This window comes from Haemorhous mexicanus, chromosome 3 (genome assembly GCF_027477595.1).
Source record: "Haemorhous mexicanus isolate bHaeMex1 chromosome 3, bHaeMex1.pri, whole genome shotgun sequence".
In the NCBI taxonomy this organism is placed as follows: Eukaryota; Metazoa; Chordata; class Aves; order Passeriformes; family Fringillidae; genus Haemorhous; species Haemorhous mexicanus.
In genome coordinates this window covers 77,126,609-77,134,877 of record NC_082343.1, presented here as the reverse complement: position 1 = coordinate 77,134,877, position 8,269 = coordinate 77,126,609, and positions in this window count along the sequence as shown.

The window sequence follows — 8,269 nt, the reverse complement described above, 5'->3', positions numbered from 1 at the left end:
CATGTGTATATTAATGCATGCACATGTGTGTCTGCATGTGTGTGTACAACACAGCAAGAATTCCAGGCATTTTCCCCCAAGGGAAAGTACTGGAGTGACTGGGTTGAAATCACTTTCAGTATTGGTCACCAGGTTGCAGCTGTGTTTTAAAAGCCTGGTTGTTTTTTTCATTCACCTCGGCCTGGATTTTAGTTTTTATTTCGGGACTTACTCCATGTAGGAATGGGATGGATGTAGGAAAAAAAAAGTCAACTCCAAAATTGTTGCTTTGCCTACAGTATTCTTATAGCATTTGTGGATGACATGGATCAAATCTAAAGGTTCTATTAAAAAAAATGACACCAATTTTTTTTTTCTTTTTTCAGAAAAGGGAATAAATCTTAAGAGAAGATGATCACTTAAATAATCATGGGTGGGAGGAAAGTGAGACTAACACCTAGGAGTCTGGTGATTAAGAGAGAACAGAATGGATGACTAGATAGCTTCAAAGAGTGCTGGGCAATTTTTTCTTCAATAGAGACTGATAGTAATGGAGAGTCTGTGGGGCCAAACCTGTGTCATGCCAGCCCATGCTTTCCCTGACTTAGCTGTCATCCTGTTGACTCCCACCTCTCACTTCTGGCACAACCAGTGTACACTCAGCAATACCTAGTGCCTACACAGCATATAGCCCTAACTGGAATAATAAAAGCAGCTTAAAGCTGAGCCTTGAATCATAGAATCATAGAATGTTAAAGGGTTGGAATAGACCTTAATGATCATCTAGTCTCACCTCCCACTGCCCTGGACCGGAATACCTCCCACTAGACCATATTGCTCTGGGCTTTACCTTGCTTTGAATTATGCCAGTGTTGGGGGATCTCCAATCTCCCTGGGGTTCAGTGTCTCACCACCCTCACAGTTAAGAATTTCTTCCTAATAGGTAACTTAAATTTCTTCTCTTTCAGTTTGTACCCATTCCTCTTTGTCATATCACAACAGTTCCTGATGCAGAGTCCCTCTCTGGCTTTCCTGTCGGCTCCTTCAGATACTGGAAGGCTGCCATGAGGTCTCCACACAACCTTCTCTTCTCCAGGCTGAACAGCCCCAACTTTCTCAGCCTCTCTTCATAGGGGAGGTGCTCCAGCCCTCTTGTCAACTCCAAGGCCTTCTCTGGACTTGCTCCAACAGTTCCATGTCCTTTTTATCCTTGGAGGCACCAGAACTGCACACAGTACTCCAGGGGCATCTCACGAGAGCCGAGCGGAAGAATCACCTCCCTAACACTGCTGGCCACGCTCCTTTTGATGCAGCCCAGGACATCATTGGCTTTCTGGGCTGGGAGTGCACACTGCCAGCTCATGTTGAGTTTTTCTTTAATCATCACCCCAAAATATATCTCCACAATGTGATAATCAGTCACTTCTCCGCGCAACATGCAGGTGCATCTGGGATTGCCACAACTCAAGGGCAGGATCTTGCATTTCACGTTGTTGAACTTCATGAGGTTCACACAGACCCACCTCTCAAGCATGTCAAAGTCAATCTGGACAGCATCCCTTCCCTCTGAAGTGTCAACTGCCTCACAGAGCATGGTGTTGCCAGCAAAACTGCTGAGGCTGCACTAGATCCCACTGTCCACATCACTGGTGCCACCTGCACTTCTTCCAGTCCCATCCATTAGTCATCTCCATGTTTTTCCCTATTATAACCTGTTTCAGCAACAAGAACTAGAGCTGTTTCTGGCAAAGGATGGAATCTACAGCAGGGTTTTCATGAGACAACTGTCACCCTGTTTACAGGCTGTGTATTAGTTAATATAATTAAGGCATTGGTGCTGTAAATTAAATAGTATGGAAGACATTTTTCTGGCATAAGATCTGCACAGAATTTTCCATATGCTTGCTTATGAAGAATGAAAAATGAACAGAAATATACAAATTAGAAGTCAAGATGCTAAAACCTTCTGCAAGGCTTTACCAGTACTCTGTTATTTCTGTTCTGAGGAACTTTCAGGAGATTTCCATAATGGATAGTGATGAACTTTTCTCCCTTCTTTGCCTTCCCCTTTTATAAATGATAGCTGCCAAATTTCATAAATCCTATAATGTTCTGCACTGTAATTTGTTTGGAAGCCTGTAATTGTTTAAGTTTAAGCCAGAAGATAAAGGATGCCAAACCACTTGAGCAGAAAAGTTGTATTAATGGCTTTGTATTATCACTTGCTGATTTATTTAATCTCTTTTGATCAAATTGTGATTCTCAAACAAAACCAAGAAAAACTCAAGCAGTTGTTTTTCACCATGAGGAGGAAATGGGCAGAATGGACACACATACACACACACACACACACACACAGAGACAACACACTGAGACAAAAGGGCTTTTGTGCTGAAAGGGTGCATCGACAGTCTTGAAGGTCAGTCATGATTCAGAGGAAAATATGCTGTGGGAAGAGTTATATTCAGTAATGACAGCTAAAAATTATACATTTGGTTACAACCAAAAGACTGGCCCTTGTGTTTCTGCACTGTGGTATCCCAGGACATCTTTCCCAGGGTTAGCAAAAACTAGTGTGCTTGTTCTAGTAATCAGAACTACATCAATCTGCACCATTTACAGCTGTGAACTGTTCATGTCTCCCTTCATGTACAGATTCTTCCTATGCTTTCATAACTGGAGTAGCAAGAGTTTAGCAGCAGATGTGAGAAAAGTTGAGAAGTGTATTGAAAAAATATGAGTCGTTGTGGGCATTTTTATAAGGGTTACAGCAAAGGTCCTTTTCCAAAAGAGTGAAGATAAAGTACTGGGGGGCTCATATGTTATTCATGGCCTACATGCTGGTGTGCACCATTTATATGGAGGTGCCACTTAGATATTGTGTTATCCTCTTGTATAAAATACTTCTGCAGTAAGCATTAACAGAGGACAGCTCAACACCATGATAGAGGAAGCAGTCTATCTAGCTGCTGCTCATCTTCAAGGAGTCAACATTGCATGCTATGAGTAAACTCAGCTCAAATGCATATGTGAAGAAACAATTTTGCTAGTTTTAAACATACTCAATTTTCACAAGAGATACTATCGTTTAGTTTTATACTTTGTGCCAGACGATCCTGAATGAAGGTTTTTTTGGTTCCAATGCCACTTTAGCCCATCTCTGAACTTTAAAAAATATGGGAGCAATTTCATTAATATTAGATTACTTTCTGCTCCTGAATTCATTACTTTCTGGATTTTCTTTAATGGATCAAGGTCTCTGTGAGAAGAAAGTTATACTAAAGGTTTGACATAACTTACAAAGAGATAGTGCTATTTTTATTGCAGACAGCAAGAATTATACTCTCTTTGTATTCACTTTTTAGGGGTGGTTAATGTCAGTCATTGAAGGAAACATGTCCCTGGATTTGCTACCAAAACTAAAGGAACATTTCCTTGTAATGGCAGCTTATGAACTTTAAAACAGTTTACATCATGGAAACTGAATTTTTGTAAAAACTGAAGAACAGGTATGCATTGTTTCAGATTTCTGGTATTTTAGGCTTTCAGTCATTGATTTTCCATTGAAAAATGTTTACACAAATAATTTTTTCTCTCCTCTATCCAGCTGACATTTGTAATCAGTACATTACCCTCCTGATAAAATGTGATTTCATCTTCTACATTCCTATAATACATCTCTTAATCTATGAAAAGCATTTAGATATCAACGTCTTCGGTACAATTCATATTGTACATCTGGATAGGTAGAAGTATTACAGCATTTCATTTTAGTAACTTAGCTTAAGACTTCTATAATGTTAAAGTCCTACCAATAAGTTGATTTGAAGACTGATACACAGACCTTGTATAAGACCTTCTGCCTCAGTAGACTCTCATCCTTTATAAAAAAAGGACATGATTCTGGATTTCACATGCAATTAGATAGTGCTTGGCAAACTATACCATATTGCTATCAGGAAGCAAAGCATTAAGTACATGTTACGCAACATTTAATTTATGGCATGATATAGATGCAATAGAGAAAAAAATTAATTAGCTGGTATAAAATGTGAAAAAGGGCAGCTGCAATGTAACAGCACATCAGGAGATTTCAGTAGGCTCTGTAAATATTTTTGATATCTAATCATAAAGACATAATTATCTGCTGAGGGCCAAGGACCACAACATTGCATCTTTTAGTGCATAGAAAGAGAGGGATGGGCTAGAACAGGGAGCCATGCTCCAAATAAAATCACAAATATTGAGGCATGGGAGTCATACATTCTTTGGGCAAGAGGCTGTGAAGAAGTATAAGTCCAGACAACGTGCTTGCAAAGCATCAAAAATAAGGATAAAGGTCTGATGTTGGGCCAGGTCAGCAGCGCCCAAAACCACACAAGGTACAAAGGCACGGGATCTTCTGCACACACAATGCACTGTGGAAGTCAGGGAAGGGCTGCCATTAACGCTCAGCCAAAAAAAGATACACAATTGATGAAGAAGTCTTACATTTTGGTTTGCATTGCAAGATGATTTGCTTTGCTGTGGTACCAGCAAGCTGAGCACATATGATTGCTCAGCCTGGGTAGCCACAAAAGGAGTATCCTGTATAAAATGGATACAAAGCCTAGACCATCTCCAAGCACCAGTTCTGATGAATGTCTGTTGATTTAATTATGATTTAACGACATGTACTGACATTTACCTGATATTCTGAGTTTCCCTGTTCAAGGAACTTTTTTCATTACAATGACTAAATTAATTTGATAATGTGCAAACAAAGTACTCTATTTGTAATTATGTGTGTGGGAAACTTTGTTATTTCACTTGAGCAATTAATGCTTCTCCATATGATCCCGCTCTTAGCATTGATTTTTTAGTACATTTTGTACTGAGCTATCTGAAGAAAACAAATTAAAGGAGAGGATTTATGAGAAAGCCACACAAAATCCCAAAGATAATATCGTCCTTACTGAAATCAGGTGGTATTAAAAAAAAAAATAAGAGGTGGGGAATGCGAAAAAAGAGAGAGCACAAGCTCTATTCCAGAAAAAATTAATTACTAAAATCTTACAAGCCTCAGGGGAGACATATGCCTGTAATCAAATTCTGGGAAACAAGCCCCTGCAAACTCTCGCATTTCAACTTCCAACTCACTACCATTTCATGTTCATTTTGTGGCAAAATGTGACTCTTATAAAACAAACAAATAAACAAGCAAAAATCAGTTACAAAATTTCCACTTTTCCATGAAAAATCTCCCAAGTTCAAAACAGAGCAGCGAGCTGCCACCCAAACTCTTCAGCAATGAGGTAATGGCTTTGCGATTTCATTCCTTTGGTTGGAGCAAAGAATAGAAGCTGGGAAAAGAGAGTCTCAAAAAGTGTACTCTTTATCCCTTCCCCGCTGGTTGCCTTCTGCAGCTTTCAGCCCCAGGAATGCAAGGGATGATGTAGTGCAGCCGGTATGTACGGAAGCACTTGCAAACCCGTTGTACTTAATGAGACTTGGAAACCAGTCAGGACCAGGGCACTTCTTCTTGTGATGCTTTTCATCCAGACCACAAAGAGGGACAGAAGAGAGGTGTGAAATGTTCCGTAGTTTTTGTAAATATTTAGGGCAGGATTTTTCAAAAGCCAGCAGATATCCAAACATCCTCAGCTCCCAGAAAGCTCCTGCTGAAGATCCCATTCCTTTCAAGTATTGTCTGTGCTCTGTTTCAGATCTCAGCCTTGAGGACACTGCTACTGCAATACCAGACCAGCAATCAAGCAGTCAAGGAGGGGATGCAGAACAAAACTCTTTTCCACATAAAAGGAGAGCTAGTGGAAGAGTGTGCTATTTTGAAGGGTTTGGATGTTATTTTCTGTTTTACACTCAGCTCTCTGTGCTTGTCAATTCTACAAACATTTTAATATTCCTGACTTCACAGTTCTTCACAGTGTAAACTCTAACACTACCAACAAAATATGTAGCCGTAGATTACATCAAAAGCCTCTTGTTTGAAGAAAAATGGGTCAGGGGTGTTGTGTCCAGACCTTGCAAAAGTGTGAAGTAGCCTGAGCCAAGTTCAAGGTGAAACAGATGTAGCCAAGACTTATGACAAGTACATAGGCTGCCCAAATAGTTGTCATCAATGATATGCATTGTCCAAAAGCACATCTCCAAGGTCCACCAAAGAGATAATTCAGGCTTCAGGTGTGCTACATTTCATTTAGTAAAGGGCACATTCATACCACTGCGTGTGTGGATATGTTTGTAAATATCTGCATCTATAATTTATGAAGCCACCTATTTAAGATTCTAGTCATTTATCAAGATGCTTTTGAGACTTGATTCCCTATTTTGCAGACCAAATGTTAACATTTGATTGAATTTATTAACTCAATTAAATAAGAAGCGTTCCACATTAGAAAGCATAATGTCGGAATTAATCCCCCAAAAATGTGGTGATGCTTTAACTAATATCCTGTGACCTCTTGATACTCTCCAACACTGTCCTGATGATCTCAGTATAAATAATCACATCAGAGGTTTCCCAGGGGTCTCTCTCCAGAGGATATCAGATGTCTCCACAGAGGCATGTGCGTGTCCCTCTTTTGGCCAGGAGAACTGCAGAATGCACCCCCTGTCTTTTCCTAGTCCCTCCTCCCTCCATCTCTCACAGTCATTCCTTAGCAGAACAAGATGCCAAATCTAGCTGCAGTGATCTTCAGGAAAATACTCCCTTTGCTGATTTTGATCCCAAACAGAAGCAGGATGCAAGAAGATATTAGAAGAATATTTGACTGGGTACATGGCCACAGAAAGAATAAGTACCTGGGTGTAGAAATCCAACCACACACATACAACCTGAAAATACTTCCTTATTATTAGTGATCCAGAAAAAAAATAAAATTTTGCTTACTGGTAGCAATCAAGGTAAATGTCTATTCCTTTGTCAATATTTGCCTGGTGCAGATCGATTTTGCACCATCATCAAAAAAGCAACAGCACCAAACGTAGGGCCATATGTGGACAGACTGCCTCAGAATCCAGTCAAGGCAGTACAACCCGTCACTGATATCTCACCACCACACTGTCTCTCTGCTCCTCACCTAGTAACTTGAAGTCAATTGGAAGTGGGACCTCCATCACCAAGCTGACCAAATCATCTCCCATCCCAAGCTCTCCTTATAGTTAGGCTGTTCTAATTTCAAAAGAACAGGAAATAAACTCATTAAAAGCAGTGCATGTAACAGATTTCCTCATAACCACTGCAACTTGCAATCCAGTATGACACCAAAGGTGAATTTTGCTGTGCAAGAAGAAATAATCATCAACCTATTCTCAGGATGGCAAAAAAGTTCTTGACCAGTCACACTGGGCAGTGATAAACATCCAGACATCATGCCAGTGTAACAACAAACTGTTCCCCCCATTCAATCACTGAATAACATGAATGAATTTTCATTCTTTTAATTAACATTTTCATAAATTAATTTTCGTTTATTAAAATGTTCATAAATAGAAGAGCAGAGAATATGAAGGATCTTTATTCTGTGCCTAGAAAAGAAGATGAAATACGCGGACTCTGGACTTTAACCTTAACATAACCTCACTGAGCTAAAGAAGGCAATTACAAAGGTGACAGAGAACAGGACACAACTGTAACAGAGCTCCACAAGCACCCAATGCAATCTAATCCCAAACATCTTAATTCCCATTTTGCATTTTAAGTCCCAGAAATTCTTCTGGTCAGGAGTTGAGACACCTTTGGTGGAAAGAGGTATCCCTACTATCCTTTGGAGAGATCATGTCTCAGCTTCCTGAGCCATTCAGGCACCATGATGGACAGCAGTTATCTGCCAGGTGCATGTAACTCTATGACACATTCCTCAGCCCAAACACACAAATTATACACAAAAGAATGGTAAAACAGAGACATGCTGTAGGAAAGGGTTTTTTGTGTAATCTTAAGGATTCACAAAGGCCTGGTTGTATTCTTGTTTCTTTCCCTGTTCTGTTATTCCACAGACATCTGATAAAGAATAAAAATATTTTATCAAAAATGCTTTTTTATTTTGAAATTCTTAAAGAATTTGCCACTCCAAAAATTTATTCTTTAACTCATAATTTTAGATTATTGTTAATATTAAGTTTGCAATTTCTCGAAAAAAGACTGCATTCTTTGTTGATGCTTCCACCACTCAAGATGAAAGTAAAAATTTCCTATTCCATTTCACATTTTAACAGAATGATTCTTACACTATTTATACATATTCTTATATAAATTATATATATTTATATTATATACACTATATACATA